At 44.5% G+C, this 15586-nt stretch overlaps 1 long non-coding RNA gene across 2 annotated transcripts in view; it reads left to right on the forward strand.

Moving 5' to 3' along the window:
• The first annotated feature begins 5087 nt into the window (after nt 1-5087).
• LOC132682884 (uncharacterized) overlaps nt 5088-15586 on the forward strand; it is a 44199-nt gene continuing 33700 nt past the window's right edge. For both annotated transcript variants that reach the window (XR_009611929.3, XR_009611928.3), the window contains exon 1: nt 5088-5288. This is a non-coding gene — a long non-coding RNA (uncharacterized LOC132682884). The remainder of the gene's footprint in view (nt 5289-15586) is intronic.

A 15586-nucleotide genomic window follows, 5' to 3' on the forward strand; every position in this document is an offset into this window, starting at 1 on the left:
TGATAGGTAAGCAAATCTTTCTCTTAACCTTTTGCAAAGATAACATGACCAATAGTTTCTGAACATACTTTTGCCAGGCTTGCTTTGGGGAGATAAATGTGGCCTGTCTCGTCCGTGCATCACTAAACAGTAGCATGATTTATGAGGAGGAGTGGGACTTGTTCACTGTGGTTTACCCAAAGACTTCGCGAATGCCTTCTTTTTGGAGGAACCGTGGTGGGTTGTAAGAAGGCACAGTAAGGATTTCCGAGAAAGACTTTGACCGTGAGGATTTCTGCAGTGGTTTCTACACACCAAAGCGAGGCAGCACGTAGAAGTTGTAATATAGTCACTTGAATCATCTAGACACTCTTTTTGAGAGACGTGGGCCTTGGCCCTCTACTTTTTCTGTACGTTTACACAGACTGTGCCAAAAAGGTCTTCAGCGAGAAGCTTCCTTCCAGGTCCCAGTTACAGATGTGCAATCCACCTACAGAATGCAGGGAATTTAGCTGAGAGGCAGAGGAGAAATGGAGTAGGCGTGGCCCGTGGGGAGAGCCCTTTACTACAGCATAAGCATGATCTGGTCCCCCCAGAGAAAGGACAAAGAGAGACTCTTTGTGTCTCATGTGTCGTGCGTGAGACACAGGCTGCGGAGTTAAGCAGGGGTTGGGTTTTGATCCCTATTTGTCAACGTGGTGAAGTTGGGCACCCCTAGGTACCTAGCTTAGGTTCATCTGTTTCACTCCCTTGTCAAATGAGGATAATGTGTACCTCAGACTGTTGTAAGCATTAAAATAGACATTATCCTGGCATCCGATGGAAGCGTGTTTTCCTCCCCGGCATGAAGAATTGGAATGATCGGTCCTACCCCTATTTATAGCACATGATTATCCTTACTCCCTGCGCTGCCTCTCTGTTATTATTTTATTTGTTGCCTCTCCCACGTTCCATTCCTGATCCTGTTTCTTATTCCCAGCAGGCACTCCAGGGGAAGATCGGAGGGGTCTACTCCATGCTGTTCAAATCATCGGACCCACTGCCTTGTGCCCATGAGCAAAGAGCTGCGTTTCAGCTCCCAGGGCTGTCTTTTTAGTTTAGTTCACCCTCCAGAATATATAGAAGGCTCGGATGACGTACTTCAGTTGGCAGAATGAGGTTGGGACTTTGTTTTAGGATCGATCAATCATTTAATCAATCATCAGTCCACACGCACACACACACACACACACACACACATACACATGCTTTTCTTTCTTTCCCTTTTTCTTTTCAGGGGACTTCACAGGATTCTGTTTTCTGTTTGGGGTAAATATTCACTTACATTTTTCATGTAAATTTGCAGTTTATTTTATCTGATGTTTATTTTATTTTATTTTTGGGAGAGAGAGAGAGAGAGAGAGAATGAGTGGGGAAAGGGCAGAGAGAGGATCCCAAGCAGGCTCCACACATAGGCAAGCAGGCACATCCCCAGCAGGCTCCAGTGTGCCCAACATAGGACTTGAAGTCACGAACTGTGAGATCACGGTCTAAGCCGAAATCCAGAACCAGATGCTTAACTGACTGAGCCACCCAGGCTCTCCTGAAGTAGTTTTAATAGTGCCCACTTTTTTTCTTTTTGCTGTTGGAATAATGGGCGCCCTCTGACTTTGGTCTTCACCTCTTGTCAGGAGTCGGATTTAATACCCATGGTCCCGTTCTAAGTCTGAGCAGATTCTACCTGAATTCCCTTTGGAAGAGGATGTGAATAATTCCTAGCTCCAGTCCATGCTGGGTCCCTTGGCAGGGGAAAATGGAGTCATTATTTATTTATTTGTTTATACATTTTTTTTTTTTTTAGCGTTTATTCATTTTTGAGTGAGAGAGAGAGAGAGGGAGCATGAACAGGGAAGAGGCAGAGGGAGAGGGAGACCCAGAATCCAAAGCAGGCTCCAGGCTCTGAGCTGTCAGCACAGAGCCCGACGTGGGGCTCAAACCCACGAACTGCGTGATCATGACCTGAGTCGAAGTCAGACGCTTAACCGACTGAGCCACTCAGGTGCCCCTTTTATTTATTTTTTTAAATCCCCACTGTCTTCTTTCTTCTCAAACAAATCGAGTCCGTGACAATCCGTTCTATTACCTACTGCTGCAAGAGCATTTGAACTTTCCCGCTTAGGGATCTCATTTCAGCGGACTGTCAGTACCCCTCTTTTTGAAAGGTTGTTTCCTCGGGCTTGCAGAATGCAATTCGGTGCAGAAAGAAAGAGAGAGGGAGGCAGGAGTCGTGAGGGCAGGTGGTGCAGCCCCTGACGCCTCGCCCCCAGCCAGACCAGCTGCAGAGATTATCTTTTAAAAAAATTATTTGTTTGTTTGTTTATCTAGGGGCAGAGAGAGAGGGAGAGAGAAGAATCCCAAGCAGGCCCTGCATTGCCAGCGCAGAGCCTGACGCGGGGCTTGAACTCACGAACCGTGAGATCATGACCTGAGTCGAAATCAAGAGTCGCATGCTCACCACCCAGGCGCCCCAGCAGAAGTTTTCTTTTGTCAACCTTGAGGGTATTAAGAAAGCGTCACAGTTTTGTTTCATTTTAATTCATAGACCGTACCCTGTCAAATGACCCACTTGGGGGCGCCTGGGTGGCTCTGTTGGTTAAGCATCCCACTGGGACTCAGGTCATGATCTCACGGCTCGTGGGTTCCAGCTCCACACAGGGCCCGCTGCTGTCAGCCTAGAGCCTGCTTCGGATCCTCTGTCCCCCTCTGTCTCTGCCCCTGCCCCACTCATAGGCGTGTTGTCTCTCTCTCTCTCTCTCTCTCTCTCTCCAAAATAAATAAAAATATTAAAAAAAAATTAAAATGAACGTTCATGCCTTTACTTCTGTTTACTTTGATGTCGATATTACCATCAGGGGCTTTTTTTGTCTTTATTATTTTGTTTTGCTGGCCCACGGCTTAACTTTTAACTTCTATGTACCACTTTATTTTAGGAGTTGCCATATGCAAGATATAGTTGGGTTTCCTTTTAACCCAATGGGAGAATTGCCCCCTTTCAATAGGGATATTTAACTCATGGCCATTTGTGTGAATGAAATGGAAATATGTAGCCCCTTGTCAATTTTATTGTCCGCTTGCCTGTCTACGTGTTTTCTTTCCTTATTGTCCGGCCACTTGCTAAGTGCGTGGAATGCTTTCCATTTTGATCGCACTGTGCAACCTTTCTGAACATTCATATCTATTTCCCTAGTGTTTAAACTTGAGATCAATTCAATGAGGACAGGTTGTCGTTATGTCCTTTTAGTATTAAAATTGCTTGCATTTACCCCTGCTCGCCATACCATTTCCTGATCTCTGATACCCCGATTTGCAATTATAAATCTGGAGTATTATTACTGTTGAATAATTTTTATGACATTACATATCAGTAGGTTTAGAAGAATTTTTTTTTTTAATGTTTATTTATTTATTTTGAGAGAGAGAGAGCACAAGGGAGGGAGGGACAGAGAGGGGGGGGGGGGAGAGAGAATCCCAAGCAGGCTCTGGCTGTCGGCACAAAGCCTGACGTGGAGCTCGATCCCACAAACCATGAGATCATGACCCGAGCCAAAATCAAGAGTCAGCTCTTGATTAACCAACTGAGCCACCCAGACTCCCCACATTGTCAGTAGTTTTGATCCTGCTTCTTATGAACATCAAACCAGAACTCCATTCTGATTTTGTGCTTTTAGTTTCCTGCATCCTTTTCTCAGTGGTTTCTTCATTTATCCTAGCGAGCTTGTAATCTCAGTCCATATTTTAGTCTGTTCGTTTCTTGTTCATTTTTCACTTAAAAAATGGAGTTGATACATTCTTGCATTTTAGTGAGAGCACAAATTAGATCCATTATAAAAATTTCTTTTGTGTTTTATAGCAGCTTCTTTCAAGTGCTTGCTATTTCTTTGAATCACGTAGGTCAAAGGGGGAAAAGGTGAATGAAAGAAGGCTTTAGGTGTCTGACGTGAGCAACGGGATGAATGACGACACCATTTGAACTTTCCACGCTGGATATGTTAAGTTTGAGATGTCTCTTAGATAATCTTCTGGTGATATATGAAGTATGAAACTCACGACAGACCTTGAGGGTGGAGAAGTGAACGTAGTGATTACCTATATACGGGTCCTACTGAAAACTTTAGGACCCTTGAATTTACAAGAGAAAAGACCCAGTCCCGAGAAACGCCAACACTGACATTTTGGGGAGAGGAGGAAGAGTGTGCCAAGAAGCAGAGAAGGGGTCGATTATGTAGGGGGAAAAATAGGATATCACATGTGACAGCATCCAGGACGGGAAAGGGGTGGAAGCCACTCTTACTGGTTTAGTTGTGGCGTTAAATGAGCCATGTAGAGAATCTGGATCTTCCGGAGTAAGTTCAATTCACCCAGCCAAATATAAAACGCACGCTAACTGGATGGGATAGAGTGAACGGCCATCCAGTGAACACTGGAATATGAGGGGAAAATGAACCTGTCTCCTCTCTAGCATCCCTCATTCACCCTGTGAGAAGAGGCAGCCTGATGGCATTAGACCAGACGGTGGGACAGCCGTGCTATGTGTTTGGGAGACTTGGCGGTGTGTGGAAACGTCTGGTTCTGGAACAGCGCATCGCTCACCCATTCCAGCTCATTTAAGTGGACCAGGAAGTTATTGAAAACTCAGAGACTCAAGTTTGGAGTCTCTGCGGTCAGGAAAACCCCCCAAATTATATCCCCCAGGACTCCTCACAGAGACGGTCCCACGATGGCCGGACACACCTCGCCCCTGTTCCCCAGTTCGCACCAAAAACAGTGACCGGGACACTGCTGTGAAGTCCTCTGACATTCCAGATTCTGAAAGCTTGATATTTCTCTTCCCGGCTCCCTCTCCCTTTCCAATAAAACGGATTCTGGGCTGCATCCTTGCTTGTCTCGTGTTTGTCATTGAAATCTCTGGAGGTGGGTCGGGTTCATTTCCTTGAGCCCTAATTGCGGGGGAGGCCAGGCTCCCCGGTTTCTGTCTCGCACAGATAGGTCCCACCACGTGGCACATTCCCCAAAGTATAGGAAAAGGATTCAAATGATGCCACAAAGGCACAAATGAGACCAACCGCGGAAGCCGAGCGGATCCCAGTCGTGTCGTCTCAAAGCCTCAGAAATGAGGAAACAGAAAATAAGTCCTGACCCAGCGTTGCAATCATTCTGTGTTGTCTTCCCTCATGGCATTTCGAACACCCGCCGTCTTAAAAAGAAACGAAAAAGCAAGGAAAAAGAAAATCTGATTTCTCAAAGTTCATTTTGAAACATGAAAATAACTAGTAAGTAAGCAAGCTCCTTACATTTTCTAACTTGCTCTCCCTTTTATTCTCTCTATTTAATTCTTTCAGACGTCCCTGTCTGCAATAGACTATGAGGCCGTGGTTGGAATGGTTTGATTTTGTGGGGAGCTGTCCTGTGAAGCAGGGAGGGTATTGGCTTCGAGCTGGGGGTGGGGGGGCGCAGGTGAATGCCGTGCTCCACACTGTGTGATGTTTCCAAGCTCCATGATATGCAAATATAGGTTATGCTGTATGAGGGCTGTATGTTCTGCAGAAGGGTGAGAGGCGAGCAATGCCATGGCTTCCAGAATGGGTAAGCATTTCTTGAACTATAAATAGGTGTTGCGTAAAGGAGCTTTGTGATGAAGGAAAATTGGAAAATGCTGGCTTAAAGTAAAACAAGGCTATTACAGTACCAGTGACCGTATCTTCTTGAAAACAAATTTTTTTTCCATTTATTTGTTTTTGATACAGAGAGACAGAGCATGAGTGGGGGAGGGGCAGAGAGAGAGGGAGACACAGAATCCGAAGTGGGTTCCGGGCTTTGAGCCGTCGGCACAGAGCCCGACACGGGGCTCGAACTCACGGACCGCGAGATCATGACCTGAGCTGAAGTCGGATGCTTAACCAACTGAGCTACCCAGGCGCCCCAACCATGGACCATATTTTCTTGTGCTACACTTTTTTTAACTGGAGGAAACAGCTCTTCCTTTCTTTCTTTCTTTCTTTTTTTTTTTTTTTAAGTTTATGTATCTATTTTGAGAGAGAGAGAGAGAGACAGACTGAGCAAGCAAGAGAGGGGCAGAGAGAGAGGGAGAGAGAGAATTCCAATCAGACTCCGCACTGTCAGTGGTCAGAGCCCAATGTGGGTCTCGAACTCACAAACCGTGAGTTCGTGACCTGAGCTAAAATCAAGAGTCGGACGCTTAACTGACTGAGCCACGCAGGTACCCCTCTATGCTGTACCTTTTTTCCCCCCATAATGTGGTCGTTCCATAACTGGAGGCCTATACCTCTCTCTCCCCTTCTCCATTTTGCCCATCCCCCCACTCCCCCTCCCTTCTGGAAATCATCAGTTTGTTTTTCTGTATATTGGTCTGACTTTGCTTGGGTTTGTTTACACATTTGTTTTGTCTTTAGTCTTCGCACATGAGTGAAATCATATGGTATCTTTGCCTTTTTCAGTCTGATTTATTTTACTTAGCATAATACCCGCTAGGTCTATGCATGTTGTCGCAAATGGCAAGATTTCATCCCTTTTTATGGCTACGTAATAGACCATTATTTATAGACAGATGGCAGCTATGTTGGTGATGAGCACAGCATAACATATAGAAAGGTTGAATCATTATGTTGGACACCGGAAACTAATATGTGTATTAACTATACTCAAAGAATAGGGGCGCCTGGGGGGCTCAGTCATTTAAGCGTCTGACTTGGGCTCAGGTCATGATCTCCTGGTTCGTGAGTTTGAGCCCCGGGTCAGGCTCTGTGCTGACAGCTTGAAGCCTGGAGCCTGCCTCGGATTCTGTGTCTCCCCCTCTCTCTGGGCTCGGGCTCTGTCTCTCTCTCTCTCTCAAAAATAAATAAGCATTAAACAATTTTTAATTAATGTAACTTTTCTGTCATGAAAAAGCAATCCCCTTTTATTGGAATTACATAATTGGGATTTACATAAATAGAAGGCTGATCCAAAGCATCCACAACCTTACCATTTGCGGACCACTGGTAACGCTTGGATGCATTTTCTTCCAGAACTTTAAAAAATGCACATATATATTTATAATTGCCAAAGTATGGGATTATGCCTTTATTTATTTTGTGCCCTGATTTTTTTTCACTGAATAATACATGATAACAGACTTTCGTTTCCAAACCACACACCTACAGGGTTATTTTTAATGTAATGTGGGTGTATTGTAATTTATGTAATCAGCTTCTTAGTGTTGGACATTTAAGTTTGTCTATAGTATCACTATGGAAGCCTTACATTATTAAAAATAATGCTGTGATGAATATTCCTCTGTCTACCTCTTTATAGTCTCCCTTAATACATCTTAGGGAAGTTAATTGAACTCTCTCATGCTTCAGGTTTCTCATCTGGAAGATGGGACTTTCAATAGCATCTGTCTCATGGGGATGTTATAAGGATTATCATGAATCTTCTATGTTACGTTTAGATCATTGCCCGTGATCTATCACCCAAGAGGTGTTGGCAATTGTGACTGTACTGCCCTTCTCTATAACCTGTAATCTGACCCAGCTGTACTCATTATTGCCTGTATTCCCCTGGTTTTTCAGATGCTGGTCAGGGCTCCCCCAGCAGTCATCTTCCATGATAAACATGGAAGTCCAAGTGGTAAGTCCAAGTACATCCAAGGTCTCCAGGAGCCTTAGGAGGAGGATCTGGGGGTTGTAATTGTCTTGGAGTGTACCTTGCACCCCCACGTGAGTCAGCAAGGGCTGAGCCAATAGGAGAACACCCCAGTTAGTCTCTGACCCAACAACCTACAGGTTTCTGAACAGGATACCCTGCTAAGGGTGAGCATTGGTGGGTTCCCTGCCCGCTATAGCCTTTCCATCTTTGTAAAAGAAGGAAGATGTTAGGTTTGTAAAATACTTACCTCCATTGGTGCACATCGCTTTTTATTACCACAATTGAAAAACGGGGTATGGGGTATGGAGACTGTTTTACCCTTAGATCCCAGAACTTTCCTGTGTTTGGTCTGGAACCTTTTCCTGTGAACTATCAGAGTGGTGTCTGGGAGGTCACAGCAATTCTGATTCTGGTTAGATTTGCTCTGTTGGAAACAAGTTGGAGGCGAGGGCCCAGGCTGGCTCTAGAAGCTGCTGTTGAGGGTGGGAAAGACTCTTATCCACAGTCCTGGGTAGACTTGTCAGAAGTTTGGTGCTTTGATGGCTCCTCCAGTGTCCCAGAGGTGTCTGATGACCCTCTTCCCACCCCCGAGGGGCATTAGTTTTCCTCGGGCCCTCAGATTCTTTCTGTAGATTTAGCTTCACCATATGGAGATATTTGGATGGCTCTTTGAGTCTTTGAAAGACTTGGCTCTAAACCACTTCAATACCAGTCTGTTCTGTCTGGACCTGACTTTTCAAGCTTCTGTCCACCAACTTCCAAATGGCTCCTGGTAAGTCCCTCCTGTGGGAACAGAGGACCTTGCTCCTTCCTGCCCATGTGTGGGGGTCATCCTGGCCCTGCTCCTTGTAGCCAGGAACCCTGTTCTATGCCTGTACACTTAGCAGTAGAAACAGAACAGTCTTAGCCAATGGCTCAAGTCTCCTTGGATGCTCCTTCTCATTCCGCTTCTGTGTGTATGGTGGCTTTGTGCCTTTCTCCCACTGTAGACTGGGTCAGATGCCCACACATGAGCCAATAATTGTTGGCTGGGGGGCCAACAGTAACAGACATGGCAAGATTCTGGGGAATGATGTATGATGGGGACTGGTGAATGGGATTAGAGGGGGAGTTCCATGAAGAACAGTTCCTTGGAAGATCATCCCTTATTGACCATCATAGTGGGGATAATTTGGTAGGCAGACGAACAGATTTTGGGTATCAGTCAGCAGCTCTTGCTGCAGTGACAACCAACTTAATTCTCAACAGAATAAAACCGAACACTTATCTCCTTCTGACATTAAATGATGGCTGTGAGTTGGCTGTGATTCTAGAGCACTCTCCTGGGCTCTAGACATCTTCTTATTCCAAGGCTCAGGTTAAAGAGCAGCCTTTCTGTTTCACACTGTTCTCATGGAAGGAGGCAAGGACGCAGGAGGCCAAAATGAACAGAGCAGGCACAGTTAACATTTCTGCTCACAAGGGGGCAACCATCATATTTGTCCACATTCTACTGATTGACAGCAGCCATGTGGCCAGCCCATCAGTGGGGTAGCTTGGGACACACTCATAGTCAAAGGGCAAAGGCTGTGGATGAAAGATCCTCATCGCTCATTGTGGGGGAAGGGGCAGGTGCTGAGGGTGAACGGGAATGAGGGCAGGACAACACGTGCAGACTCCTCTTTTAAGGAACTTGGCATTTAAGGAAATGGACGTGTAGTACATTGTGAGGGTGAGTGGTGGGCCAAGTTTTTTTTTTTTTTTTTTTTTTTTTTTAAATGGAGGAGATTTTTCTACATAGAGGTAAAAGGGAAAGCATAGGGAGAATATGATATAATTTAATACTTTTAGCCTATATTCTCTGAAAGCCTACTGTGTGTGGTAACTTTATATTTGTCATCTTATTAGTCTCCAACAGCTTTCATGAAGCAGGTGCTATTACTTTGTTTTACCAGTGAGGACAGTGAAGCTGATGTTATATAACTTGCTTAGACACAAAGCAAGCAGAATTGGTATTTCAGCCTATTAGATGGACTGTAAAATCTTGCCTTGTTTTTTTTTTTAATGTTAATTTATTTTTGAGAGAGGGAGAGAGAGAACATGAGCAGGGGAGGGGCAGAGAGAGAGGGAGACACAGAATAAAAAGCAGGCTCCAGGCTCAGAGCTATCAGCACAGAGCCCGATGCAGGACTCGAACCCATGAATGGTGAGATCACGACCTGAGCTGAAGTTGGACGCTCAACCGACTGAGCTACCCAGGTGCCCCTCTTGGCTTGTTTTTTATTTGCTAAGTGAAGGTGATAGAAACGTGTCCTTCTCCCCACCTCTGCCCCCATCCAGGAAATCCGATATGCATGTAGGTAGTACTTTGCATGTCTTGGAGCAGATGGCAAATGTTTGAGGTCATCGAGAGGCACAGGGTGAGATCATCCTGCTCACATGGACATTTTGCCCTCCTAAGTGCTATAAGCAGTGGGCAGCTTCACAGTGACTGCACGGGTCTTGGGTAAGGCTTTCTGCCTCTCTGCTAGATGTGGCCGGGTCAGCCAGAACTCTTGGCAATTGGATCCAGATGTTGCCTTTAACTGGAAAAGGAAGAGTCTACCTCAGCCTCTCTCTGGGTCCAACAGAAGAAGTTTTAGATTTAGTGTACTTCTTGGTGGATTTGCTTGACACGTTGCTTTTTATTTAAGGCCAAATGTTCTGAAAACAGAGCCTGCATTGTATTTGCCAAACATGCATAAGAACACAAACAAAACTCATGTTTGCAAGCCCCAAATAAGTACTTCTTATGCCTTAAGTGCCATTTGGAAACCATCCAGTGCCACAGCATGTAAGCTTTGTGAACAATTCTCCATAATTGTTTATGCAAAGGGTGTATATTCACAATTGCATGAATGTCCTTAATTGCCTTTGATTACATGGCACACTGTGTTCTACCCTCTTGAAACGAGCGTCCTTTATACACCAATGGCTTCTTCATTTTGATATAGGTTCCTGTGGAGTGGGATTTTGTACAATGGAATTTTCTAATTGGAGCTGGGGCAAAAGAAGAGGGAGGAGAAATGGAAGGGGACACCAAATTCTGAACAAATAAAAGAAAAACTCCAGTGTAAATTGTTAACCCCACCGCTCTTCTCCCAAACAGCTCTGCAGGTGGGATAGAATTGGCACCCTGGGCAATTTCCCTCTGGGTGGTGGAGTTATATGGCTTTCAACAGCACTGGGTGCTTCTTGGAGTCTTGTTGAGTAAATGTGAAGGGCCAACTGTGGGCAAGACAGAAGGTCATGTTGGGGAAGCGCATTTCATAATTTCCATTCATCTCCATGGTCGCTAATATTCATCCTCACCATCCATGGTGGGGATGAGGTGAACCAGACTTACGAGGAACCCTTGTCATCAGATATGGTGGTTGTCCATATGAGACTGTTTGGATGGGGGCTGGAGAGAATCTCCAGGATCACACAAGTGTTACCCCACGGTAGATGACAAGAACAATGGGTTGGCTGCTGGCAATTTGTGGTCCTTATCAGAAGGCAGTGGCAAAGACAACAACTTAGCATCTTTACTCAAAGCTCAATGCTGGTGTTACAAGGCTGAGCTGATCCAGGCCCAAGATGTGGCTTGCAAATTGTCCATTTTACCCTCTCTATGGCAGCAGGGTTGTCTTCCTCCTCCTTTCCCCAGGGCTTAATGTCATCTCTTAGACAGGGAAAGTTGCTCTATAAGAACACACTCTACTTTCATGATCTGTGCTCTGACCATGCTTTTTTGGTTAGTATTTGAGTGTTTGTGGCTTTGGTTTGGGTTCTGCATTGGATAAATCCAATCCAGCAATTTGGATTTGGAGGATGAAGCAGTTCAGTGGGTGGGAGTGGAGAGCAGAGACATATGTCATGGTAATAAAATACCATTTATTGAGGGGTGCACACAAGAAGCCAAACACAGCATTAGGGGCTTCTGAAACACTTTCTCCTCCAATGGATATGCAAGGCACATCTTACGGCATTGTAACCAATGGACAGACTATGGGTCTGAAAGTATCCATAATTTTGCAGACCTTGGAATGCAAGTGTATATACTTGACTCTAGAAAATGTGATTTTTCTAATAGTAGCCCGACTCACTTTGGAATTCGTGGGGTCGATCCCCTGGTCCCATTTCCCCCTGGGTTCCTTCTTTTCCCTGGTCTCCAGTACTCCGTGACAAATCCTAGTGTGTTTCTCTAGCATAACAAAAACTTGTCTGACAGCAATAATGTATACCGCTGCATTAACTGCTATTGTTTCTACTTCAGAATGCATTTCAGAAATGGGATTTTGGAGGCTGGTTCCATAGAGTTATTCCCAAAGGACCTTAAAGGAGTCTGAAGGTGCTAGAATAAGGTTTTCCAGCAGTGCTGCTTACAGACTTTTGCTAGACAAAAATGAGGCCAAAGAAGGCAACACTCTCCAAAGGGACTGTGATGTCCCCCCATATCCCTTACATCGGGCTGCTGCACCCATTCTCTCAGCTTCTGTGAATGCTGGCTGCTAATGTTTCTCAGCTGGAAAATTGTCTGGGGCTGCAGGAAGCTATACGGCTGGAAGAGCTACGGAATGGCTAGTACGCAAGTGTAACCTCCTTTGCTTTAAGAAGGGAGACCTCTAGGGTGTGGATTTTGCTCGATAGCCCCTCTGTAGATCAGGACGAGGCCAGACTATACCTGAGACCACAACCTTGCTCAGTCTTCTCCCCTTGCCTTATCCTGCTATTTTCCTTCCTTCACAGATTTCTCCTGGGAGTGCTTTTTCCATGTGTACTTGAATCCTTGTGTACTTGAATCCTTGTCTCAGGCTGTGCTTCTAGGGACATTGACCTAAGATAGTCTGCTTACCTATTCGGTTCACCCTGAGCATAGACTCTTGAATGCAATAGCTGAGCAATGTCTACATTGTTCTAATAGCCATTCCTAATATGATCCGAAGGAATCATTTAATGGATTGTAGGAGACATTAAAAAGGCCATTTGAGAATAACTGAAACCACTTATAGAATAACAGCCATATAGACTTTTTGAAAAAGTGAATTCACACATCAGTACATGTAACAGCTATAGAAACTTTTAATGGAGCTCATAAACTAATTTGTAGATAATTACACATACGCTATAATATGTATATACATTATACATATACGTATGTAACATACATATACTAATTTTGAATTCCCTTTTCACTCAAGCTTTAGTTAGAATCTTTGAACAGGTAGATTTTTCCAAGAGCATATTCTCTCCCCTTTTTAGAGTTATTTATTTATTTAAAAAAATTTTATTTATGTTTTTAGTAATCTCCACACCCACCGTGGGGCTCAAACTCACGACCCTGAGATCAAGAGTCACGTGCTCCTCCGACTGAGCCGGCCAGGCGCTTTGGGCATATTCTCTCTTGTCATCCAGTCTGGACGTCCTTTTCTTCCTTTGTCCGCGTTCTGCTGAGTGTCAATCACTCCTCTTGGCCTACCCCAATTTTGCCTTTTTCAGGAAGGCAAGGGAAGCAGATTTTTTCCTATCAGAATGCTGAGTCTCACTCTCTCCTTATATCTTGGTTTGAAGTTTATTTTCAATATTGTCCAATGATTGGAAAACTGCTGAATCCTGATGGTTGGGGACAGTTGCTCTGCGATGGGGGCCTTTGCTATCTGCCCAGAACCAGCAGCCCTGTGTTGCAGCTTTGCAGCTTTGCAGCTGTGTTCTGCATTACAAGGGCATTCTCTTTCCCCTGAAAGGATCCTGATTGGAGTCTGAGCTGAAAACGGATCCCTTGTGGGCTTGAATCCGGGCACCACAACAAATCCCATATAAGTTGTTGCAGACTAGGGGTCCGAGTGTCGAGCTACTTCATGTCCGATATATTTAGAGTCAATGATGTAGGCTGGTGTACGTTTTTTGAAGTTGGCAGGTTTCTGAGAACGTCGCCCTTTCGTGTTTGGAGGCAGGGTTTCTTCTGGATGTGTCCTTCTGAGTCTCAAAATCCTTGAAGGAGGAGGAGGAGGAGGAGGACAGGAAATTAGTCTCGATTCTATTTGCTTTCCTGACCTAGGAAAAGAAGTCTGCTTCGTTGTCATAGGTCTACACGTTCTTTTGAACTTCTAAGCATTTTCTATATAAAAATGGCAAAAAAAAAAAAAAAAAAAAAAGAAAAAGAAAGAAAAAAGGGCAAACGTTGCATTTCCTAGTGCGAGTGACTGGTAGCGGTTACCAGGGATACTGTACTGAGGAGATATTGAAATGAGGCTTCATCTAGGCTCATGGTGCAAAGGGAGTTTGATTAGCACCGTCAGCCATGGATTATCAGTGATGGGAGTGGCCCAAGGTTTGCCCTCCTACCTCCACACCATCCTGCTGGCAATTTTACACTTCCTGCTTTGTTTTTTAGGTACCTTTTAGAAACATTAGCTCTCTCTCCCGCTAGATTTTCTACTTACTGTGGAAGAGGACTGTATACTTCTCTGTAGCCACCGGGTTAGCTTCTGGCACATAGGAGGTTTGAATTGTAACAAACCGGTAACAATCTGTACTAGGTAAACAATATCCATCGACTCCTCCTCGCGCTTCACTGTTCTCCGGACAGGTGAGAATTACTCTTGGAGCTTCTCTTGCCTGTGTAACCCGTTAACTGGCAGAAAGTTGCAATTCAAAGAATCACAGGCACGAAACATGGTTTCACAATTAAAACTAAAAAAAAAAAAAAAAAAAAGGTAAGCGTCCAGTTGACCCGGAAACATTAAACACATACTCATTCGCCAGTGGACTTTAACCAATTCTTTTTTCCACTCCAAACAACGATTTGCCAAAGGAAACCACGAACTGAAATGGACTTCCAACTCAAAACTGGATCCTTTCATGGAAAACTCATTATGGATTACATCTTTATTGAACACATGTCCACAAACACGCAAAACTTACCAGATGAGGGAACATAGTTCCCCATTAAATGTAAACCCTAGAAGACTTTGCATCATTGCCTCAGAGCAAGGACAAGAGAAGGTATTCAAAGTCCAAACTTCTGAAAGACACAACAGGGGTCACCATTTGAATGAATACTTTTCTTGTTTACTTTTTTAAATTCCTGAAACTTGTGATATAACCTATGGGTGACTGTTTTCTGGGGAGTGAATAAGTGGATTAGATTATTATCGCCAAGTCTTGGACATTAGTGCTTGGTTTTAATGACTTGTGTGACAGCCATAAGCATTCGATCACCTGTTGGAAAATACAGAAAATATCTAAAGATACTTTTCGAATTCGTGCAACAGGTCAAGAAGCTCAAGACATCGGAAAGATGAGTCTTTAGAATCACACTCTCCAGTGAAGGAACTAACACTACAGTTTTGATATGGGGCGAAAGATACACTTGTTAAGTGCCTACTAGTTGGCAAGGCTTGTGCCGGATACTGCCTGCCTTACAACGATGCAGATACCTACCTGCAAGGTAACTGGAGAGAGCATGAGTCTTTCACTGACATAATTTTCGATTCTTATCAGGCACTGTAATGGACAAATCCTAGGAGCCTGGGGAAGTCGCCCATCTTTTCTGAACCTCAGCCTCATCATCTAATGATGCTGACTTTGAATGTTATTGTATGAACTAGGTGAGATGACACAGATCTAAAGACAGTCGGCGAGAAAGAGAAACTACTTGAATGAGCCTTGAATGGGAGCTGCTCACTGTTGGGAGATAAAGGACTGTAAGGGGTGGGCTGGCTCCCCTTCTTGATTAGGTAGGATGTGTTAGAGTCCTCCAGAGAAACCAGTGCAACCATATACATAAAATAATAATACATATACATATATTTCTGTCGGTGTATACATACATGCATGCATACGTGTATGCACTCGTACATGTACATGCGTGTGTGCATGTAGGGAGCTGGTTCACATGAGCGTGGGGCTAGCCAAGTCT

This window comes from Panthera onca, chromosome C2 (genome assembly GCF_046562875.1).
Source record: "Panthera onca isolate mPanOnc1 chromosome C2, mPanOnc1 haplotype 2, whole genome shotgun sequence".
Taxonomy (NCBI): domain Eukaryota; kingdom Metazoa; phylum Chordata; class Mammalia; order Carnivora; family Felidae; genus Panthera; species Panthera onca.